This window comes from Sphaerodactylus townsendi, unplaced genomic scaffold (genome assembly GCF_021028975.2).
Source record: "Sphaerodactylus townsendi isolate TG3544 unplaced genomic scaffold, MPM_Stown_v2.3 scaffold_761, whole genome shotgun sequence".
Classification (NCBI taxonomy): domain Eukaryota; kingdom Metazoa; phylum Chordata; class Lepidosauria; order Squamata; family Sphaerodactylidae; genus Sphaerodactylus; species Sphaerodactylus townsendi.
In genome coordinates, this window is record NW_025950981.1 from 1080 (window position 1) to 12283 (window position 11204).

At 48.6% G+C, this 11204-nt stretch overlaps 1 long non-coding RNA gene across 1 annotated transcript; it reads right to left on the reverse strand.

The window, feature by feature from the left end:
* Positions 1-1982: 1982 nt before the first annotated feature.
* Positions 1983-10477, reverse strand: LOC125425555. Its single transcript, XR_007243383.1, has 3 exons — positions 10399-10477; positions 5441-5445; positions 1983-2025 (listed from the first exon to the last, which is right to left on the reverse strand). It is a non-coding gene; the product is annotated as an uncharacterized LOC125425555 (long non-coding RNA).
* Positions 10478-11204: the final 727 nt, after the last annotated feature.

The following is an 11204-nucleotide window of genomic DNA, read 5'->3' on the forward strand; positions in this document are numbered from 1 at the left end:
CTCACAACGGCTGCCATGGGGAGGAAACGTGCTTGGGGGACATTTCGGAAATGGCAGACTATATGAATCCCACCATCTAGCAGCTCAGCAGAAATGAAACTGGCATGACGTAAGGCGAAAGAACGGGTGGTGGGCGGAAAAATAAAGTGTTTGGGTTCCCGTGCTGTTCGCACATGACCGGGTTCAACCCGGAATTTTGCCAGAAGATCACAAGTTTAGAAATTTTTGAAAACCCAGTTTGAGGGAAATATAACGGGCCAATTTCCCTATTTGGGGGTGGGACCTGTGCGAAGTACTTCCCCAAACTGGAATATTTCCTTTTGTCAACCTGTTACATTTCTACTGTGCAGAATCCACCTCTGATTTGTGTTGATAGCTGTTTCCTTCTGCTCTGACCAGGTGTTTGGTCAATGAAGAACTGATCATGTTTGTATCTTTACTTGCAGCTTCAGCTGGGTTTGTGATCTATTTTACAATGTTCAGCCTGCTTTGGTGGCCCCGATTTTCTAACTAAAGAAGCAATAGAACGTGCATTGCACTCTGGTTCATGGCAAAATGCATTTTTAATAATCAGTTTAAACCTTTTGAAAATGGTCTTTGGTGCCTGGCATGCCATTGATCCTCATTGCAGTGGCCCAATCATTTGAGGAAGGAGCTGCAGCTCAGTAGAAGATTCTCTGCTCTGCATACAAAAGGTCCCAGGTTCCATTCCCAGCACACCCAGTTAAAAGGACCAGTCTGAAGCAATGGCTCTGTCTCTAAAGGGAATCCACTCCAACAGAGGGCAACCTTTTTTGTACATAACATAAATGGTAAGGAGGGGAAGGAATGGATGGGGGGGTGGCTTTTTCCCCAAGGGGGTTGTTTTATTACAATGCCTTCCTTTTATAGGGATAGAAAAAGAGTTCCAGTGCATTAATGTTCAAGAGGCCAAGAGGACGCTCGGCAATGCCTGTCTTTTGAATGAAATATTTTGTATTGTCTTTTTTTTTTACCGAATAAAATATTTTTTTAAAAAAGGCCAGGTTTGGAAGTTGATTGATTGATTGATTCAATATTTCCAGGCCTCCGCTCCCCTTTTGGGCTTGGGGCGGCTTCCAACATAAAATACAATCATAATATAAATAACCATAAAACACAAATAAAAATCATATTAATATTAGAACAATGCTAATAATAAACCATTAAAACTCGATGGTGACTAACTATATACAGTATAAACCTTTCATTCATGTGACTCAAGAGAGCAGCAGTGGTGTAGTGATTAAGAGCAGGTGCACTCTAATCTGGAGAACCAGGTTTGGTTCCCTGCTCTACCACTTGAGCTGTGGAGGCTTATCTGGGGAACCAGATTAGCCTGTGCACTCCAACACACGCTAGCTGGGTGATCTTGGGCTAGTCATTGTTCTTCGGAGCTCTCTCAGCCCCACCCACCTCACAGCATGTTTGTTTTGGGGGGGAGGGAAAGCAGATTGTAAGTCTCTTTGAGTCTCCTACAGGAGAGAAAAGGGGGATATAAATCCAAATTCTTCTTCTTCTTCTTCTTCTTCTTCTTCTTCTTCTTCTTCTTCTTCTTCTTCTTCTTCTTCTTCTTCTTCTTCTTCTTCTTCTTCTTCTTCTTCTTCTTCTTCTTCTTCTTCTTCTTCTTCTTCTTCTTCACGGGAGGATGGTACAGTGGAGGAGAAGGAGGCCATTGCTGCCCCAACCAGGAGGGGGACACCCTATTGCTGCCCCAACCATAAGCCTGGTGGAACAGCTACATCTTGCAGGCCCTGCAGATTTGCATTAGATCCCCCAGGGCCCAGGTTTCATCCAACAGAGGATTCCACCAAGCTGGAGCCAGGGCTGAAAAAGGCATGGCCCTGGTTGAGACAAACTGGCTCTCTTTTGGGCCAGGGATAACTGGCAACTTGTTATTTGCTGACAGTAGTGCTCTTCGGGAAACATAAGAAGAAAAAGCCGTGTTTGGCTTTACAACTATCAAGGAGACTCAAGGTGGCTTACAAACGACTTTCCCTTCCTCTCCTCACAACAACAGACACCTTGTGAGGTCGGTGGGGCTGAGAGAGTTGTGAGAGAACTGTGACTGGCCCAACGTCAACCAGCAAGCTTCATGTGTAGGAGTGGGGAAACGAATCCATTTCACCTGATAAGAGTCCGCCGCTCATGTGGAGGAGTGGGGAATCAAACGTGGTTCTCCAGACTAGAGTCCACCTGCTGTAAACCACTCCACCACGTTGGTTGGTGGGATGCGGGGGGGGAGAATTACACAGGAATTTATTTGTAATGGCTTTCGTAATAGGCTCTTTTGTTTTTAGATATGGCGGCGAAGGCAATTCCACGTCCCTTCAAGAAGCCACTTGACAAGCTGAAGAAAGATTTGGCAGTTGGACTTGGCCGCCCGGAAATCGAGAGGAGCAGGCGTAAGTGAATGGGCAAGGATGAATGTTGGTTCAGAAAAAGATCCCCATTTGACGAGAGGGATAGAGACTGCCAGACAGCCCTGCAGTTACAAGGAAGAACTCTGAGAGTTTATGGCTGGCCCCTCCCTCCCGTCCCTTGCATGCCACCCCTCACTTTCTCCCCTCCCTTACTTCTCTTCCCTTGCATACCACCCCTCCCCCTCCCTCCCTTCCCTCTCCCTCCGCTAGGGTGGGTGGATCATATCCAGATGCTGGGCCCCCTCCCTCCCTTCCCTTGCATGACATCTCCCTCTCTATCCCCTCCCTCACTTCTCTTCCCTTGCATGCCTCCCCCTCCGTCCCTTCCCTCTCCTTCCCTCCAGCTGTCTTTTACATTCAAGCTTGTTCAATATGGGTGTGGACTATGGGTGAGGAAGTAGTTAAGTGGTGGTTGGATGTGAGGGAGGGCAGAGTGAGGAGTGTGAGGATGAGCTGAATGTGCATGAGATTATGTGTGTTGTGTTGTAGTAGTGGGTGAGGCGAAAGGTACCTGCGTGTGAGGGGGGGAACCCCATCTGACGTCTCACACGGCAACATGTGAATGTGTTTCACTTCCACTCGAGTTATTACCTATGTACTGTTTCCACTGCTCCTATCTGGCCATCTGAGCTAACATTCTAAGGCACGAACATTCTAAGGGTGACAGTTACACACAGGCAGCTGAATGTCTTTCACCATGGAGCGCCAGGAAAAAGGTGTTTTACCTGGGCTAGGTGTGAAATTTCAGGTATGTGAACTTCTAAAAACACTCTCGCCTGGCTGACTACAGTGGCTGGGAATTTTCAGAGGATTTGGCCCAGCAGTTCCTGTGCTAGATCATCGTGAACAAACTCACTTATAAATAAGGTTTTGTACTGTGTAACATCAACAACATCTACACAGGCTTATTACTGTCTGATAATTTACACAAAGAAACATAAACCTACATAAACCTGATATCCTCTACAAAGGTATCACAACAGCATTCAGCGACGAGGGAATAACAGCCCATGCACATATCGTTCAATATTAACGCAATGGCGTAGTGGTTAAGGAGCAGCAGTGGCGTAGGAGGTTAAGAGCTCATGTATCTAATCTGGAGGAACCGGGTTTGATTCCCAGCTCTGCCGCCTGAGCTGTGGAGGCTTATCTGGGGAATTCAGATTAGCCTGTTCACTCCCACACACGCCAGCTGGGTGACCTTGGGCTAGTCACAGCTTCTCGGAGCTCTCTCAGCCCCACCTACCTCACAAGGTGTTTGTTGTGAGGGGGGAAGGGCAAGGAGATTGTAAGCCCCTTTGAGTCTCCTGCAGGAGAGAAAAGGGGATATAAATCCAAACTCCTCCTCCTTCTCCTCCTCCTCCTCCTCCTCCTCCTCATGAAGCCTGCTGGATGACCTTCGGCTAGTCTTCTCTCTGAACTCTCTCAGCCCCACTCAAAGGCATAGCTACCACAGGGCCAGGTGGAGGCCAGCACCCTGGGCGCCCCACACCCTCCTCTTCCTCTTCCTCTTCCTCTTCGTCCCGCCCTGCCAGGACTAGCAGAGGCTGCTGCTGGGTGCCCCAGGCCGGCCCTGCCCCGCCCCACCAGGGCTGGTGGTGGCCAATGTGTGTGTCCCTGGACGGCCCCACCCTGCCAGGCTACGCCTCTAGCTAAGGGAAGTGGGCCGCGGAGGGGGCATGAGGGGAACGGGGCACAGAAGGGGGAGGCGGGAGAGCAGTGCATGGGGGGGGGGTCCAGGGAACCACTGGGGGTGGGAAAACTTGGCTCCGGGCTCCCTTTTCCCTAGCTACGCAAGTACACCAACCTCACATAAGGCTTGGCTGTGGGGAGGCAAATGGAAGACAAGAGGGGTATAAAAACCAAGTCTTCTCCTCCTGCCTGGGGTGGCAAAATGTCCCCTGGTGGCCCTGTCAGCCCACGTGGAGGGGTTTTTGCTGAGCGAAAGAGCAGCTGCATTCCATGGGAAACCTTTCCCCCGGTTCAGTCCTTGGCACCTCCGGTTAAAGAGATTTCAGCTAGCAGGCGCTGGGAAAGACCCTGGAGAGCGGCTGTCAGCCAGAGGAGCTGGATGGGACCAGGATCAGATTCAGGAGAAAGGAGCAACATTTGGTCATCTCTATGGACTTGGTCTGAGGTGTCCTTCTTTTAGGCCGAATTCCCACTGAAAATTCAATCTAGATACAACCAAGTTTCAAAAGAATTGGCACCTTTTCCTCCAGGTTCCAACATCCTCACTGCAGCATGTTTCTAGTGAAGACATCTAGGCCTGCCCCTTTGGCAGGGGGGGGGGCGGTGCCTGCTGTCCGGGGTTCAATTGTTAAGCTAGCAGCACCAAAATTTCCGAGTATCTTTAGGAGACCCTCCCGATGATACCACCCAGGTTTGGTGAAGTTTGGTTCATGGGGGGGCCAAAGTTATGGGCCCTCAAATGTGTAGCCCCCATGTCCTATTAGTTCCAATTGGAGTGTTTTTTCAAAAAGGCGCATATACAAGCAAGTCCAGGAAAATCCCATGATAAGCGCGGGGGGCGGGGGGGGGGGGGGCGGGGGGAGCGCCAGAAATGGGACTGATCTGTGTTCTGCGGTTCGGCTGTGAGGAGATCTCGAGGGAACCCGGATATTCCGGGTGACTATCCCAGGATTAATCGCCAGTGAGGAAATCACCTGAGTTAGGTACAAGCCCTCATGGATTTTCGAGTGAACCAAAGAAGGGAATGGGACGGATGAGAGGGAGGAGCCACAGGCGAAGGGGGGTGGGAAAGATCAGTTGTGCTCCAGAATGGAGCTCAAAGTTGGCAGACTGCCCGTTGGTGGGGGCCCTCTGTCTAATTCGGGATATGCTCTTAGCCTTCGCAGTATCAGCAGCAGTAGAGAACCTGCCAAATGACATCAAGGCCGTCAAGGCTGAGCAGGAGGCCATGATAAAACAGTACCGTAAGTACCTCTTTTGCTGTTGTGGGCCAGGACCCATTCTGGTTTATTTTGTTTTATTTATACCCCACCTTTCTCCCCAATGGGGAACCAAAGCACTCTAAATCATTCTTTTCTTTCCCACTTTATTCTCACAACAACCCTGTCAGGTAGGCCAGTCTGAGAGTGTGGGAGTGGCCCCAAGTTACCCAACGAGCTTCCATGGCACCAGCGGGGATTCAGACCTGGGTCTTCCAGATACTAGCCTGAACCTTTTGACCAGTACACCACAGTGGCTGTTACTTAACCAAAGAGGACACCAAAGATGGGGGCAGGCCCAGGCCACTAAGTGAGTGGGCTAAGAAATGGCAAATGCTGTTCAATGTAGCAAAATGTAAAGTGATGCACATAGAGGCAAAGAATTAAAACTTCACATACACGCTACAGTGCTATCAGTCACAGACCAGGAAAGGGATTTGGGCATCTTAGTTGATAGTTCCATGGGAATGTCAACTCAATGCATGGCAGCTGTGAAAAAGGCAAACTCTATGCTGGAGATCATTAGGAAAGGAATTGAGAATAAAACTGCAAAGATTGTCATGCCCTTATATAAAGCAGTGGTGCGACCGCACTTGGAGTACTGTGTTCAGTTCTGGTCGCCACATCTCAAAAAGGATATCGAAGAGATAGAAAAAGTGCAGAGAAGGGCAACGAGGATGATTGAAGGATTGGAGCACCTTCCTTATGAGGAGAGGCTGCAGCGTTTGGGACTCTTTAGTTTGGAGAGGAGACTTCTGAGGGGGGATATGATTGAAGCCTATAAAATTATGCATGGGGTAGAAAATGTTGACAGAGAGAGATTTTTCTCTCTTTCTCACAATACTAGAACCAGGGGGCATCCATTGAAAATGCTGGGGGGAAGGATTAGGACTAATAAAAGGAAACATTTCTTCACGCAATGTGCCATTGGGAGCTCACGTGCACCAGGTGCCATTGGGAGCTCACGTGCAGGAGGTGAAAGCAATGGCCTTCTGCTGCTGCTGTTGCTCCCGAGCACGTGATCTGCTCAGGCATTTGCAATCTCAGATCAAAGAGGATCAAGATTGGTAGCCATGAATCGACTTCTCCTCCATAAATCTGTCCAAGCCCCTTTTAAAGCTATCCAGGTTAGTGGCCATAACCACCTCCTGTGGCAGCACATTCCAAACACCAATCACACGTTGCGTGAAGAAGTGTTTTCTTTTATTAGTCCTAATTCTCCCCCCCCAGCATTTTCAATGTATGCCCCCTGGTTCTAGTATTGTGAGAAAGAGAGAAAAACTTCTCTCTGTCAACATTTTCTCCCCATGCATAATTTTATAGACTTCTATTATAACCCCCTCAGACGTCTCCTCTCCAAACTAAAGAGTCCCAAAAGCTGCAGCCTCTCCTCATAAGGAATGTGCTCCAGTCCCTCAATCATCCTCGTTGATTCCCAGAGTTGTGCTAGTGTGGGTGTGCTACTTGACAGCATGACATCTACCTGCTGACAGGTTTCTCTCTGAACTTCTCCCTTCATAGATGATATTTTTAGTAAAATGAAGAGAAGTTCTCATGGGCCCTGGAAGCTTCATGGAAGGAGCCTCTACTACTTCTCCAAAGAAAAGAAAACCTGGTATGATGCCGAGAACTTCTGTGTTTCCAGAGATGCACATTTGGCCTCCATCCTCGATAAGGAAGAGCAGGTGGGGGTCTTTGTTTTGTTCCCCTCTTGATAGTTGTGATTCCCCCCCAACCTCTTCTACCCTTCTGCCGTCTTCCTCTGTTCTTTTGCCCTCCAATACAAATATTGTCATAAGCATAATTTAGCTCACAATTTTGGTAGCATTGTTAGGTGCTGAAAAGCATGCCACAGAGATTTCTTTGCTTACAACAGTCCTGTGAGGTAAGCCAGCATTTTGCAAACGAAAGACTGCAGTTGAATGAGAGGCCTGCCTAAGGTTGTTCACAGGGCTATCCCAGAATTACTCCAGTCTAAACTCACGGATACCAACTTCTCAAATCAAAAATTTACTCAATAGGTTTATTACTGGAAGATCTCTGTATGATGACATCCAGAGAGATTTTCCAAACCTTGAAAAGTAGACTTCTAGAACAGGAATATCATATCTTGTTGGGGCAAGCAAATAAATCATGCTCACCCCTCTCTGTCGGAATAATACCGGAACAGGGGCACATAGCCAAATATCTTGAATTATTAACTGAACCCCAATAGAGATGGATTATCACAAGGGCCAGATCCAATACCTTCCCATCGGCCATTACAAAGGGTCGTTACTTATCCATCCCTCTCCAGGATTGGGTTTGTCCACACTGTAAAAATCAAGTGGAGACTCTTGCTCACATTATTCTTGACTGTCGGAGATATGTGGGCATCAGGAATTTCTCTCCCAGGCTGGCCCTAGACAAATCTGAAAGTGACTCTGACTGTTCTGTTGTGGAGCTTCTGTTAAACAACACAGATGTCTTGCTCTTGGAAAAAGTAGCAAAATTTCTTTTACAAGTGACAGAACTTTCTAAGTAATGTATACTGCTCTATACAGTCTTCCTGTCTGCGCTTTGAATGTACTCTTGATTTGTATTTCAAAAATGTCTGGCAACGCTCTAGAACCTATTTTTAAATGCCAAATAAAGGTTGTTGTTGTTGCTGTTGTTGTTAACTCACGGATACCAGTGGGCTCAGACTGGAAGAACCCGTCAGATTGTGTTGCCTGTGAGCTAATCTGAGGCTGGCAATCCCCCAGTTCATTTTCTTAGATATTATGGTGTTGCATCTTCTTGGATCCATCTTTGCCCCGTTAGTTGTGTCACAGGAAATATTCCTTTATAAGCCCACTCAAAAAGTAAAAGTCTCTCCCCCCCCCACCCCTGATGTGGCATCGTATGGTCCTCCAGAGGACTGAAGCACCCATCCTAGCAGGTATCAACTTCGCTTGCTGGAAGGAAGTCCCCGTCCTCATTGGCTGGATTTTGATGGGCAGGTGGGTTCAAACAGGAAGAGGCAGTTCCTCAGAACAACCTGTTGAGAGCAGTGCTGCAGAACATGGGCTCCAGAGGTCGTTTTTGTTTTCCTTCTTAATACAAAAAAAGAAACTTCCTGATCCTGAAGCTATGCTTTGCACAGATAATACCTAGTGAAATATCCCAGTTGCTTCATGTTGCTTCAAATTCAGTAGCAGATCTGGGGGGAGGGGGGAGCAGGGGGGACAGACCACTCAGGCATCACTTTCCTGTGTCACATGGGGGGGCGCCATTGGGCCACTATAGTCCCTCCCCTGCTGTGCCACCAGCCTACCTCTTGCCTGTGCCCGACCACTTCTTTGCTCCCCCCCAGGCTGCGGAAGGCAAAGACCAGCCGTGCTGTTCATCTTGGGGGGGGGGGGCGGGATGAAACCACCTCTTTCCCCCACCCGCTGCATGAGCAAAAGGCCTGATAAAGAAGGCGGCAGCAAGATCTTTAACTGGAAATACCTGAACCCCAAACTCTATATAAATAAAGCTTACTTGGTCATCAACGAATGTCTCCATCACCCAGTAGATTCCGCCAATTCTTCGCACTGAATTCAGATGATCTTGGCAAAGGATCACAGTCCCTCTTTTTATCATAGACTCCCCTAACCCGGGGATGATGTTACCTCTTTATGCAGCAATGCCCCTGCTTCAGTCGACAAGTTTCATTTGTCTGTGTGTGGTTTTGTGTCTAGAATTTCACCAGTTTCCAACTTCAGCAACCTTCCTGGATTGGCCTTATAGATGAAAACAATGACGGCCAATGGAGATGGTCAGACGGCTCCAGACTAGAAAAAGAGTGAGTTTGGGTCGGGGGAAATGGATGTTAGGAAGATTCTGCACCGCCGGGTCTGTGGGATTTCCTGCAATATCTGGAGCAGAATGAAGGTTCTGTCCTCTCTGGGGATGTTTACAGGGACAATCCCAACATTATTTGTTTGTTTGTAAAAATGTGGATCCCACCTTTCTGGTCTTACAAGACCTGCCACGGCAGCCAACCATTTCAAACATACAAGACAAAATTACATTATAAAACAGCTGGAACCACCAGATACAGCTGTGTGTTGGTGACAACCCAGACGAGATCTCTGGATGACCTCACCCAGTGGTTTTGTGTAGATGTTAAGGAGCATGATGCTAAAGACAAGAGGAAATCTTGAGGAACTCTCTAGGCCAAAGACCAGGGGGCAGAATAGCAGTCTCCCAGCACCACTGTCTGAAACCGACCAGGTCGGAACAGTAAACCGGTAGAATGGTGCCCTCTAATCCCAGCCCAGACGATGGATTGAGAGATTTTATGTACAAAGCACCGAGCAAAACAGTCCGAGTGAGCTGCAGCTAAGCAGTTTGGAATGTCAGCCTCCAGGTGGGAACTGAGAATCCCCTGGAGCTACAGCTCATCTCCAGAATACAGAGACCAGTTCCCCTGGAGAAAATTGATGGCTTGGAGGGAAATTCCATGGCATTGTCCCCAGTGGTGGGATTCAGCCGGTTCGCACCGGTTCACATGAACCGGTAGCTAACCGGCTGAGTCCCACCATCCCAGAGGAGGGCGAGCAATGGGCCCTTCAGAGCTCTGTAGTGGCCTGGCGGCAAGATGCCAGGTTGTTCCGAGGCCCAGAAAGGTTCCTCCACAGCAGCCAGGTAAGTGCATAATGGGGGCGGGTGCAGTGGAGGGGGGGACGAACTATTAGATAAGTTAATAGAATCCCACCGCTGATTGTACCCTACTGAGGTCGCTGTTTTCCCCAGCTTCATCCCCAAGTTTCCAGGCGTTTCCCAACCTGGATCTAGGAGAAGCTGGCACCACTCCAAGCAGTCCGCCTCCTCCTTCAAGTCAGACCCCAACAGAAGCCTCTGACCCACTGGAACAGCTACTCTGTTTCTTTGCCACCATCACAGCCATGGAAGAAGAGGAGTTTGGATTCATACCCTGCCGTTCCCTCCTATAAGGACTTCCAAAACTGCTTACGAGCTCCTTTGCATCCTCTCCCTACAACAGACACCTTGTGAGGTAGGTGGGGCAGAGATGAGTTCTGAGAAAACTGTGACCGGCCCAAGCCACCCACCAGGCTTTATGTGCAGGAGCAGGGAAACAAACTTGGTCCACCAGATTAGAGTCCCCCAGTATACGACACTGGAGTGTGCCTTAAAATGAACTTTTCCCTATGTCCTCTTGGATCCGGCCTGAGACTTCTTCCAGTGTGGGAGGCCAGCATGTTGTAGTGGTTAAGAGTGGTGGACTATAAACTGGAGATGTGTTTTCCCCCTCCTCCACATGAAGCCTGCTGGGTGTCTTTGTGCTAGGCACAGTTCTCTCTGAACTCTCTCAGTCCCACCTAACTCACAAGGGGAGGGGAAGCAGTTTATAAGCTGCTTTGAGATTGCTTATTGTTGGGAAGAGTGGGGCACAAATCCCAAATCTGGTTGTCTTCTATATCTTCTCTGGTTGTCCTCTACATATTTCCATTATCCGCAGCTGCTCAGTAAACCAAGGAGCTACCTTGGCTGTAACATCTGAGAGTGGGATCCTGGGAGCGTTTGGGTTAATTGCCCAGATTATGTCCTCATTCCAGAGATCAACCAGGGCATATCAACAGGAAAATCCCCTAAAATCATTGGAATGCCATTCAGATTCATTAGGCCAGGGGTGGCCAACCTATGGTGCTCCGGATGTTCATGGACTACAATTCCCATCTGCCCCTGCCAGCATGGCCAGGGCTGATGGGAATTGTAGTCCATGAACATCCGGAGCACCATAGTTTGGCTGCCCCTGCATTAGGCTCTGGGGATGGACCATCAT